At 45.9% G+C, this 13,001-nt stretch overlaps 1 protein-coding gene and 1 pseudogene across 2 annotated transcripts in view; one reads left to right on the top strand and one right to left on the bottom strand.

The window, feature by feature from the left end:
* SLC40A1 (solute carrier family 40 member 1) overlaps nucleotides 1-13,001 on the bottom strand; it is a 353,113-nt gene that overhangs the window by 85,004 nt on the left and 255,108 nt on the right. The gene's annotated exons all lie outside the window — the stretch shown is intronic.
* LOC142245747 (RNA-binding protein fxr1 pseudogene) lies at nucleotides 10,137-11,019 on the top strand (annotated as a pseudogene).

Here is a 13,001-nt window from a genome sequence, read left to right as displayed (position 1 = left end):
CCCTGTATGTTTGTCACCCGGTCATGGCTTTCATCCAGCCAGGTTTTCGTAATGCCCACCACATCATAATCCATGGTTGACATAAGAGTCCTCAATTCATTCATTTTGTTTGCAAGACTTCTTGCATTTGCCAGTAGACATTTAATACTATTAACACCTTTATTACTCCTAGCCTCCCTACATTCCTTGCATGTCCCATCCCCCTTAATCCTTCATTGACCCCTACCGTCTCACTGTCTCTATCTGCTCTATCTATCCCCTTTTTTGCTCCACTACCCTCCCTCCCCTCAGATCCTAGTTTAAAAGCTCCCCCATCCGTCTGACCATTTTCTCCCCCAGCACAGCTGCACAATCCCCATTGAGGTGCAGCCTATCTCTACCGTAGAGCCTGTAGCCGACTGAGAAGTCGGCCCAGTTCTCCATGAACCAGAACCCTTCCTTCCTGCACCAATTTCTAAGCCACGTATTTATCTCCCTAAGCTCCCGCTGTCTTTCTTGTGACGCTCGTGGCACAGGTAGTATTTCTGAAAACACCACCTTGGAGGTCCTGGACTTCAGCTTCTCTCCTAGTTCCCTGTAATCATTTTTAGGGACCTTCCACCTGCCTCAAACTTTGTCATTAGTACCAATGTGCACCATGACCGCTGGGTTTTCCCCAGCCCCACCCAGCAATCTGTCTATCCGATCCGCAATATGCCGAACCTGAGCACCCGACAGACAACACACTGTTCGGCATTCACGGTCTCGGCGACAGATGACCCTGTCTGTCTGCCTAATTATAGAGTCCCCTACCACCAACATCTGTCTGGGCTTTCCTGCATTCCTATTTCCCTCCTTCCTATAGCAGTCGTTTTCCTGGTTGTTAGGAGCAACGTCCTGCTGTAGTGACCCTAGTCCTGGCCCTTCATTTCTAATATCAGCCAAACAGGCATATTTACTAGGTTGTGCAAGGTCAGGACTAGGCTCCCTGACACTTTTCCCCCTACCTCTTCTTCTAACTGTTACCCAGCTACGTACCTCTAGGTCCTGATCTTCCCCACCTCCACCCTTATCCATATCACTGGCCCCAGCCAGAGAAATCTCAGTAAGCTCTAAACTCCTCTCCAGGTTTGCAATGCCCCTGAGTGTTGCAAGCTGCTTATTTAGATCAGCTACCTTGGCTTCCAAATACGCAACATGCTTGCATCGAGTGCAGACATATTCACCCTCGAACGGCTGCTCAAGGCATGCATACATCTGACAAGATACACACCTGGTAGAATTATCCATTGAGCACCTATTAAATGGGGATAAACAGTAAAGTAGAAAAACAAAGAAAGAAAAAAAAAAAAACAATGGGAAACGTATCAGGATAAATTCAAACTATGTTCTTGTGTCAAATTATGAAATTGTGTTTAAACTATGCCACACTTATCTGCAATCCCCGCACTTTGCTGCAGTACCTCGCATGTTCAGAACCTCGCTTGTTCTGGCTGGTTTCTATAGTTCTACAAGGACTACCAAAAGCTGCCAGAAGCTTCTAGAAACAGGTGTGGCAAATACTACTAATTAAATCACAAGACAACTTTTTTTTTTGCTTTTTCACAGTATCACAGACAAACACAGACACACAATTCCCTAATGAAATTAAACAATTACAGTTATCACCACTATGAAATTGTGTTTAAACTATGCCACACTTATCTGCAATCCCCGCACTTTGCTGCAGTACCTCGCACGCTCAGAACCACGCTTGTTCTGGCTGGTCTATATAGTTCCACAAGGACTACCAGAAGCTGCCAGAAGCTTCTAGAAACAGGTGTGGCTAATACTACTAATTAAATCACAAGACAACTTTTTTTGTGGCAAAGCGATAGAGACATTGGAGGCGGCGGGCAGTGGACAGCACGGCAGCGGCGCACAGCGGTAAGGCGACCAGGCCGCAAGGGGTAGATATAACAGAAAATGCAAAAAATGCTGTGTGAAATGCCAAACAATACATAAAAACCTCATGAACATGTGGCACAGCAATCCAATCCGATATACAATTCATCACATAATTTACAGATTTACATATACATAGATACATTCCAGGTATGAATCAAACATACATATATCATAGTGCCAAAATAAAAAGGCTGAATATAGGAGGTTAACAATTATGGCAAATGGCACAGCAGAAAAACATCCAATATCATATCCATATAGAAATCCAACTTCAGATGGAAAAAAAAAACAAAACAAAAAAAAAACACAAAAAAGGAGGGATTTATCCGAATCTTCAAGGTAACCGTGCGCTAAAACAAGCAGGGAACAAATTAAAAGAAATACATAATAAATGAAAAAAGAAGAAGAACAGCTGATGAGCAGTCACAAAAAGAAAGAGAAGCTCAAAGCCTCATTCAGACCTTTCGGGACAAGTGTGTCAAGAGTCACAATCCATTTCATTTCACATTGTGCGATTCCTCCGTGGATAACGTCAACCCCGAGAATTTTAAGGGATCCATGGTCACATACGTGGTGAGATTTAAAGTGATGAGGAAGCGTCTTGAGCAAAGACACATCCTCGACACTCCTCGCAGCTCCAATGTCCCATACATGTTCCCTGACCCTAACGCGGAGCTCACGCAAAGTGAGTCCCACGTAGGTTAGGGGACATGCACAGGTGGCAAAATAAACAACAAAGTTAAGCTGGGTTCACACTAAACGACAGCGACAACGACGTCGCTGTTACGTCACCATTTTAGGTGACGTAACAGCGACCTTGTAAGTCGCTGTTATGATCGCTGCTTAGCTGTCAAACACAGCAGAAGCAGCGATCATAACGTCGCTTTGCTACATGTTCAGAGAGCAGGGAACCGCGCTTAGCGCTGGCTCCTTGCTCTCCTACAGTACACATCGGGTTAATTAACCCGATGTGTGCTGCAGCTACATGTCACAGTTCAGAGAGCAGGGAGCCGCGCGCACTGCTTAGCGCTGGCTCCTTGCTCTCCTTGCTACAGTATACATCGGGTTAATTAGCCGATGCATACTGCAGCCACATGTCACAGTGCAGGATACGGCACTGGCAGCAAGAGCGGCGGAGGCTGGTAACCAGCGTAAACATCGGGTAACCAGGGAAAGGTCTTCCCTTGGTTACCCGATGTTTACGCTGGTTACAGCTTACCGCAGCTGCCAGTGCCGGCTCCTGCTCGCTTCATTTCGTCGCTCTCTCGCTGTCACACACAGCGATGTGTGTGTCACAGCGGGAGAGTGACGACCAAAAAATGAAGCTGGACATTCAGCAACGACCGGCGACCTCACAGCAGGGGCCAGGTCGTTGCTGGATGTCACACACAGCGACAGCGACGGGACGTCGCTGCAACGTCACAGAAAATGGTGACGTAGCAGCGACGTCGTTGTCGTTGTCGCTGTGTGTGACACCAGCTTTAGTGCCGCAAGAAATATAATGTCTGATGGAATAAGATCTAGAACCATCCGAAGAATGAAAAGTTGTACAACGAAGAACATTAGAGCATGCGAGGCAATGTCCACATGGATAACAACCACGGAGTGGGCCACTGGATCCGAAGGGATTAGGAGATGGAGGGATATAGTGACTCTTGACAAGCAAGTCTCTCAAGTTCAGGGATCTATGGGCAGTCACAAGGGGCCTATAGGGAAGAATGGTAGCAAGCATGGTGTCAGATTTCAAGATAGACCAATGTCTAGTGAAGACATTCCTCATGCTTTCCCATTCATGGTTATAGGTCCCTAGAAAGCGAACATTAACATCACAGCCCTCATCCCTTCTCTTGTATTGTAACAATCGCCCATGAGGCGTGTTTTTCACCTTTAGATAGCCTCATTTAATGGAAAGGTTGCTGTACCCACACTCCCTGAAACGCTCCCTCAACACTGTACACTGTTTCTCAAAGCTCTCATCGGAACAGCAGATTCGTCTCATCCTAATGAATTGACCGGTTAAAATTACATTTATGGTTGAGGGTGTATGTGCAGATGTTGCACGCAAGGAAGAGTTGGTGGTGGTAATTTTACAAAAAACATCAGTCTGAATGGAATGATTCTCATCAACCTGGATAGAAATGTCCAGAAAGTTAATAATTTGAGGACTATATTTATAAGTAAGTCTGATGTTATACTTGTTCTGAGTCAATTCAGACATGAAATTCCTAAGCTGCTCCACTGTACCCTGCCACAAAAACAAAATATCGTCAATGTAGCATATCCAGCACTGCACATGGGCACGGCCCGATGCCCCATCGTTGCCAAACACCTCCCTCTCCCAAAAAACAAGGAAGAGATTGACATCAAACGGGACACAGGCTGCGCCCATCGCAGTGCCACGCCTCTGCTGGTAAAAAACATCTTTAAAAAAAATTGTGTGTGAGGGCAAAGCGGAGCAGCTCCAGAATAAAGTCACCCCAACCTGCTGCCCCCAGGAAGAAACGAACCACCTCAATTCCGTCATCATGTCTAATACAATTGTACAGTGTTTCTACATTGGCAGTAAACAAAAGAACGCCTTCATCCTCAAAGATGCCCTCATCCTGTTTAGGACGTCTGTTGTGTCCCTGATGTAAGATGGAAGCGTCTCGACTAAAGGTTTCAAATGAAAGTCTATATATTTGCAAATAGGATCACATAATCCGATCACGCCAGACAGTATTGGACGCCCAGGTGGATTGACGGCATCTTTGTAGATTTTTATTTTTTCCATCTAAAGTTAGATTTCCATATGGATATTATATTGGATGTTTTTCTGATGTGCCATTTGCCATAATTGTTAACCTCTATATTCAGCCTTTTTATTTTGGCACTATGATATATGTATCAAATAGGTCATAGACAAAAAGGGATGTGTATATTTTTAACAGTCATCATAATTAATTACATCAAAATCCCTAATATAGATTAATGTAATATAGAATCTACTCCCAGTAATCAACTAGATACATCATGCCTAAAGAACACGTATAGGAGACTTATTAAAATGTAGCATACAATTAAAAGTAATCACTAGTAAGTTGGATTCTATCAAACCCACCCACCAGAAGACTAGCAGAAATTATCCCACATCCACTCCATTTATCTAGGATATTACCATAAATTAACTAAGAATGTTAGGTTCCTGGAGGCACACCATGGGGTTAATTATTTAAATGTCAATTGCATAACGTTAGCAACGCGTTGTACACTTACCCATGGTGTATGGATGAGGGTATTCAGACTGCCAGTCAGAGGTAGGTGAGGAGATCACCTAATCCCGGATGCACGTGTCGCATATGCTTCATCAGCGGGGTGCAGGCTAGTAGCGAGGATGATATATGTATGTTTGATTCACAACTGGAATGTATATGTATATGTAAATCTGTAAATTATATGATCAATTGTATATCGTATTGGATTGCTGTGCCACATACTTATGAGGTTTCTATGTATTGTTTGGCATTTGACACAGCATTTTTTTGACATGTTATATCTACCTCTTGCGGCATGGTCGCCTTACCGCTGTGCACGTGCACCGCTGCCCGCTGCCTCTGATGTCTCTATCGCTTTGCCGCGCATGCGCGAGAGCTATGGCCATCTGCTCTCGCGCATGCGCTGCTGGCGCTGACTGTCAGGGTGGCGGTCATTTTACGGGCTTGCGGCAGGTGTGCACATGCGCTGTTTGCGCGGTCAAGTGACCAGGTTCACGGTCACATGGTTTTTCTATGTGACTTTTCCTCATGATGATGTATACTTATGGTGGGTGTGCACATGCCCCGTGTGATGTGGTCATGTGATCGGCACTGCGGTCACATGACTCCTCTAAATGTCTATTTAAAGTCTATGTCTGCAAGCAGACTACAATGATGCTCTGCCTCCTCTGATGAAGCTTTATACTTTTAATTTGCGAAACGTACATTAGATTTTTTCAATTCTTTTTGGACCTCTACTCCTGTCTGCATCGCCACCGGCTGAAGTGTTTCCTTTGTTCACTTGGGCTATTTTGCTATTTTGTCTGACTCATGTTCGACATATATGCCTCTGTTTATATGTAAGTCATTGACTGGGACTCTTTATGATTTTCAGGGCTTATGTCGACATGATTTCAGACTTTTCATTGTTACACTTACTTCTCCCGATGGTTTATTTTTGTGCTATGTAGCATTTTTTTTATTCCACACTACTCTTGGTATTGTACCATTTATTGCAGCAGGAACCGGCTTTTCTGTGTTTCCTTTCTCTGTCCCCCTTCCCCTTTCCCAATCCTTTTTTCATTTTTCGATCAATTTTCTTTCATGATTGATTTTACCTGCTTTTACATCAATAAAGTTTTGTAATTTTTCACTACTTTAATTCCTTTGTTTTTTTTTTACTCCATTTCTCCTGTATTTAATAATTCCTGAAGTTTTTCGCTGTCTTTCTATGTCCATGTTCACTTCTTGTTTATATGGCCTTGATCTACTTGAACCATGCGTGTTTGGAATTTTGTTTTGCCATTTCTAAACAAAGCTGATGGTCTGTCGGGCAATAGCGCTATAGGAGAAAAAATCCATGAAAGTGTGCCGCCCCCGTGCCAGCAGCCGAGCTGCTCGGATCCAGATTCGCAGTGCCTCGAGGGTCTCCGGACCCGGGGGTCGTGCGGCAACTCAAATAAAGGGGGTATTTACAAAAGATGTATAGAGTTTGTGACGCCACCCGTGGTATGTGGTAATTACCACTGCTGCAGTTGGGAGTACCCGGGAATGATGGAATGGTGCAGCCAGGTGTTGTGACCCACCACGGGTAGGGGGGAATACCCTGGGGCTCGGTGATGGTAGGGGGTGTGCCGTTGGATGCAAAGGGGGTCACTATTGTACTCACTCAATCCATTAAGCTGACACCGACAACTGGTCAAACAAGTCTCTGGATAGTGCTGCCGCTGAGGGGAGCTTAGTTCGGGTCCCGTCTCCAATGGTGCTGCCTGGTGATCCGTGACCTGCCTCCTGGCACTAAGTTTACTTCTTTGGTGGTCCCGGTAGTGTGAAACTTGCCGGGTCCCGCTCCCCACTATGGCTAAGTGTGAGAGTTTGCTCTCAGGGTTCACACTTGGGATTTTCTGGACCGTTTTGAGTGGAAAGTCCTATCCCCCTCATTGCGCTAGTACCCCGAATTTGGAGCAGGTGGGAACGGATCTTGAAGGCTCCATTCTCCTCGGGTAAATTATCAGGTTGCTTGAAGCTACTCCCCGACCTAGGGTCCACGTACCCCGTCGTGCCTTGGTACCAGCCCGGTGATGGTGCAAGGCCGCAGGCTGTCCTCCTCAACAGATCGGTGCCCCTTGCCATGATTCCCTGCAACCGGGGGTCCAGCTCCTCTAGGCCCAGACCACCGTCTGCCACCTAGATTTCTTCCCAGGACCCCCGGTCCTAACCTCTCACTTTCACTTTTCAAGCTCAACTCTTCACTTTTGCCACTCCTGACCTCCTCTCCTTGTCCCCCCCAGGTGGGCGACTCTAGTCTACTCGAGCCGTCCACTGGTGTGTTTGGTGGGTGTGGTGCAGGGTGTGGTGCAGGGTGTATCTAGGATTTGATTAGCTGATGTAGGCAACACCATGTAGTTAGGGAGCCAAAACCAAGAATGAGGTGGATACATAAACGGGGGCTGAATGTTCCGCTGCCATGGTGGAAGCAGGCAGCTTGGTGTCTGCCGAGGATGGGGTTAGTGGCGGTGGAGTGCTTGCCGGGAGCGGAGCAGTCCGGATCCCACAGCCACATTGGCCGGATTAGGGAAATCAACAGAGACTGGGTAACCGCTTACCCTCTCTTCACGTGGGATTTTGATCTCATGGGCTCGCACCGCCACCGCCGGGCTCCTCATCTCTTCCATCCAGTGGTCCAATATGAACAGGAACTACGTCCGCATCCTTCTGCAAAGCTGCTCCGTCTCTTCCTCAATCCAGGTCATGGTACCGGCAACAGCATGTTCCAGTGACCAGCTCCGCTCAGCCGACAACTTTCCTCTGCGGGGTCCAGGAACGTTATGGCAGAGACCTGGTGTCCCTGCTTCTCTTCCGCTGCTACATGCTGTCACGCCCCCTCAGTTTCCGCCTACCACTCACTTTGGTGCTGTGGCCCTCTGGGAACATCCGATTCCGGGCTCACTCTCAGGACGAAGGGCGGGGCTTTGCGCACGTTTCATGGAGAAGACAGCGTTTTGGCGCCAAAAGATGGCAGAAGATGGTGGAAATGGCGGAAAACAGGAATTTTGACTCGCGGTTTCGACTTCTAAGTCGCATGTCACCCAGTTAAGTGGGTCCTGCTCATATCCTGCTCATGACGCCAGGAATTTGAGGTGTGCCGCCCCTGTGCCAGCAGCCGAGCTGCTTGGATCCGGGTTCACAGTGGCTCGAGGGTCTCCGGACCCGGGGGTCGTGCGGCCACTCAAATAAAGGGGGTATTTACAAGGGATGTATAGAGTTTGTGACACCACCCGTGGTATGTGGTAATTAGGAGTACCACCGCTGCAGTTGGGAGTACCCGGGAATGATGGAATGGGGCAGCCAGGTGTTGTGACCCTCCATGGGTAGGGGGGAATACCCCGGGGCTCGGTGATGGTAGGGGGAGTGCCGTTGGATGCAAGGGGGTTCACTGTTGTACTCGCTCATTAACTTAAGCTGACACCGACAACTGGTCAAACAAGTCTCTGGACACTGCTGCCGCTGAGGTGAGCTTAGTTCGGGTCCCGTCCCCAATGGTGCTGCCTGGTGATCCGTGACCTGCCTCCTGGCACTAAGTTTACTTCTTTGGTGGTCCCGGTAGTGTGAAACTTGCCGGGTCCCGCTCCCCACTATGGCTAAGTGTGGGAGCTTGCTCTCAGGGTTCACGCTTGAGATTTTCTGGACCGTTTTGAGTGGAAAGTCCTATCCCCCTCGTTGTGCTAGTACCCAGATTTTGGAGTGGGTGGGAACGGATCTTGAAGGCTCCATTCTCCTCGGGTAAATTATCAGGTTGCTTGAAGCTACTCGCCGACCTAGGGTCCACGTACCCCGTCGTGCCTTGGTCCCAGCCTGGTGATGGTGCAAGGCCGCCTGCGGTCCTCCTCGACAGATCCGTGCCCCTTGCCACAATCCCCTGCAACTGGGGGTCCAGCTCCTCTAGGCCCAGACCACCGTCTGCAACCTAGATTGCTTCCCAGGACCCCCGCTCCTAACCTCCTCTCACTTTCACTTCTCAAGCCCAACTCTCCACTTTTGACACTCCTGACCTCCTCTCCTAACCAACCCCCAGGTGGGCGACTCTATTCTACTCAAGCCGTCCACTGGTGTGTTTGGTGGGCGTGGTGCAGGGTGTATCTAGGATTTGATTAGCTGATGTAGGCAACACCATGTAGTTAGGGACCCAAAACCAAGAAGGAGGTGGATACTGCACGGGAGGGCAGATCGTGCAATACCCTGTGACGACCTGATAGTCCAGGGCCATCACAAGAGCACTATAGGAGAAGAGATCCATGAGAGCACTATAGGAGAAGACATCCATGAGGGTGCTGTAGGAGTGGAAATCAATGAGAGAGCTTCAGGCAACGAAATCCTGGAAAGAGCTGGTGGAGGAAAAATCTTCAAACACCCAAATGAGTACAGCGCTGAGGGGTATGACATCCTGGTAGAAAAAGAAGAGAAATCTGAAAAAGAAAATGGTGAAGACTCTAAGGAACCTGAGGATGAGGAGATAGAGTGTGAAGAAACATCTGAGGTTCTGGAGAACTCAGAGGACATTAAGGGTGATGCTGCAGAGACCCAAGAGAAGGCAGAAAGTGATGCTGCAGAGACCCAACAGAAAGCTGAAGGTGACACTGCAGAGACCCAAGAGGTAGTTGAAGGTAATGCAGTAGAGACCCAAGAGACAGCTGATGATTCAAAAGTGGAAAGAAACCCTGAGGAGGTGAAGTCTGGACCAGATGTCTCATCAGGATATGAGAGCTTGACTGACCTGGCTGATAGAGCTAAGACTGAAGACCTAAAGATTGACTCAGCTCAGAAGTGTAAAAGGTCCAGCTTGATGAGAAACCTAAACACTTGAAACTCTGGCTAAACCTGAGGAGACTCTAAATTAAGACAAAGAGCCTTTGTTAAGGATACATGAGATGGTAGGAAAAAATAAAATGGATGGCAAAAGAGATATCGAACAGTCCGATGGCCTTGAAGGTATATGAATTCGCCCAGTCTTTAATTGTGCCCGAAAACTTAAGAGAAGCTTGTGCCAGTGAGACGATGCATGAAGGATTTAAGAAGGCCGTAGGAGCATGTAGAATGTACTTTACATCACAGACAAATCAACTGATTATACTGTATGCAAGTGAAGCCACAGTGAAGCGGGTTGCTGTACTGAGTAACATGCACCTGCGATATGTTCATACAAAGCGGATGATCATGTTAAGGAATGAAAAAGCTGCCAGACACTTAAAGCATAGAAAAGCAGCTGACTGTAGCAGGTCAAGAAGTTATGGTAATGAGAAAAGACTTAATTGGGCTCGCCATCCTTACTCTCAGGTGTAACATTCAGCAAGCCAAAAAAATCTCAGGTATCACAGCAATTCAATTCCAAGCAGAAAAGGGAACATGTCGAATTTATGGAGAGACTGTGGAAACCATGAAGAGAGCCTGGAATTTATTGGAACTAGTGGAAGATTTCATCCAGATCCCCAGAAACCTGGTTGGGAAAATGGTTGGAAAGAATGGAAAAATCATCCGGGAGTTCATGGATAAGACCAACATGGTGAGATTGAAAATTGGAAGACATAAGGAAGCCAAGATGCCTCGTGAAGAAGGAATAGTTACATTTGTCATTGCAGGAACTAAGGAAGGTGTTGCAAATATACGGGTTCTTCTAAAATATCACACTGCATATCTAGAAGAGGTGAAGCAGTTAAAACTAGCACAGAAGATTAGGGAACAGCTTCATCATGTTGGTATGAGGTGGTGACCGCTTTCATGCTGGGGTCAAGAGAAAGAGAGGCATGATGCATTTGAGGATTATATTTCCTCATATGTCAGGGGAAGCAGGGTCCTGCAGTGAACAAAGCCAATCTTACTGAAGGACCCAGACAGTGGCTCCTATAAGGTACTAGATAATCCAGAGACAGACCGGACAGTACCTAAGACACGGTCACTGAGGAGGGGTCTGACAAAGGTGCTTACCCAAAGGGTGTGATGACTGAGTCAAAGACAGCATCACTTACTAAAAAGGGTTTAAGGACAATGACAGTGACAGACCATGTCTATGGAGCAGAAGCTCAAATTTACCGGAAAAGCCTCTCTGGTTTGGTAACGAAAGGTGCCAAGCCCGACGGCTTTAGAAAGAGGGGGAGATATGTAATATGGCGGATGGTATGTATTGCGAAAGTGGTATAAACCTGGGTATCTGCTTTAGCACTTGTAGTGTCACAAGGCTTATTAGGGCATTCCAGGGATAGGTTTTACAGATAGTCAGAAAGATGGGTGCATCTGGCTATCCACATACCTCTGCCCATGGGTGTGTCTCAGGCTTTTAAAATGGTGTAAGTTAATTTGGAACATGGTCAGTGTGCAGAGGCTGGGTTGCCGCTAGAAGCAGTCTCTGGGATAAAGAGGACTCGCTTGTCCTGACCAGGAAAAGATGCCATACCATGTTTATGTTGTTTGGAAGCCACAAGACCAAACGTTTGGACACACCTTCTCATTCAAAGAGTTTTCATTATTTTCATGACTCTGAAAATTGTAGATTCACAGTGAAGGCATCAAAACTATGAATTAACACATGTGGAATGAAATACTTAACAAAAAAGTGTGAAACAATTGAAAATATGCTTATATTTGACTAAGAAGGAGAGTGATGGGGTGCTACGCCAGATGACCTGGCCTCCACAGTCACCAGACATGAACCCAATCGAGATGGTTTGGGGTGAGCTGGACCGCAGAGTGAGGGCAAAAGGGCCAACAAGTGCTAAGCATCTCTGGGAACTCCTTCAAGACTGTTGGAAGACCATTTCCGGTGACTACCTCTTGAAGCTCATCAAGAGAATGCCAAGAGTGTGCAAAGCATAATCAAAGCAAAAGGTGACTACTTTAAAGAACCTAGAATATAAAGGCCCCTTTACATACACAGATAAATCTGTGGCAGATCTGTGGTTACAGTGAAATTGTGGACACTCAGTGCCAGGTTTGTGGTTGTGTACAAATGGAACAATATGTCCATGATTTCACTGCAACCACAGATCTGCCAAAAATTTATCTGTGTGTGTAAAGTGGCCTTTAGACATATTTTCAGTTGGTTCACACTTTTTTGTTAAGTATTTCATTGTACATGTGTTAATTCATAGTTTTGATGCCTTCAATGTGAATCTACAATTTTCAGAGTCATAAAACTAAAGAAAACTCTTTGAATGAGATGTGTCCAAATGTTTGATCTGTACTGTATATGTATATATATACACATATATATATATATATATATATATATATATATATATATATATATATATATATATACCTATATATATATATATATATATGTTGTGGGGGGCCACTCACCAGAGCTTGTTTCTCGAGGCAGCAAAACAGGTACACCATCACTTTAGGAGTCCATGTACTGTACTGTACACACATACACTACAGTTCAGAAGTTTAGGGTCACTTAGATATTTCTTTATTTTTGAAAGTAAAGCACATTTTTTTTCAAAGAAGCCAAGATTAAATTAACAGAATTACACTCTATACATTGTTAATGTGGTAAATGACTATTCTAGCTTCAAACGTCTGATTTTTAATGCAATATAAACAAAGGTGTATAGAGGCCCATTCCCAACAACCACCACTCCAGTGTTTTAATGGTACATTGTGTTTGCTAACTGTGTTAGAAAGCCAATGGATGTTTAGAAATCCCTTGTGCAAGTATATTAGCACAGCTGAAAACAGTTTTGCTGATTAGAGAAGCTATAAAACTGACCTTCTTTTGAGCTAGTTGAGAATCTGTAGCATTCCACTATGTAAAATGATTTTTGTTCCCAGGCAAAAAATGTA

This window comes from Anomaloglossus baeobatrachus, chromosome 7 (assembly GCF_048569485.1).
Source record: "Anomaloglossus baeobatrachus isolate aAnoBae1 chromosome 7, aAnoBae1.hap1, whole genome shotgun sequence".
In the NCBI taxonomy this organism is placed as follows: Eukaryota; Metazoa; Chordata; class Amphibia; order Anura; family Aromobatidae; genus Anomaloglossus; species Anomaloglossus baeobatrachus.
This window is presented reverse-complemented; position numbering and strand designations above follow the sequence as displayed.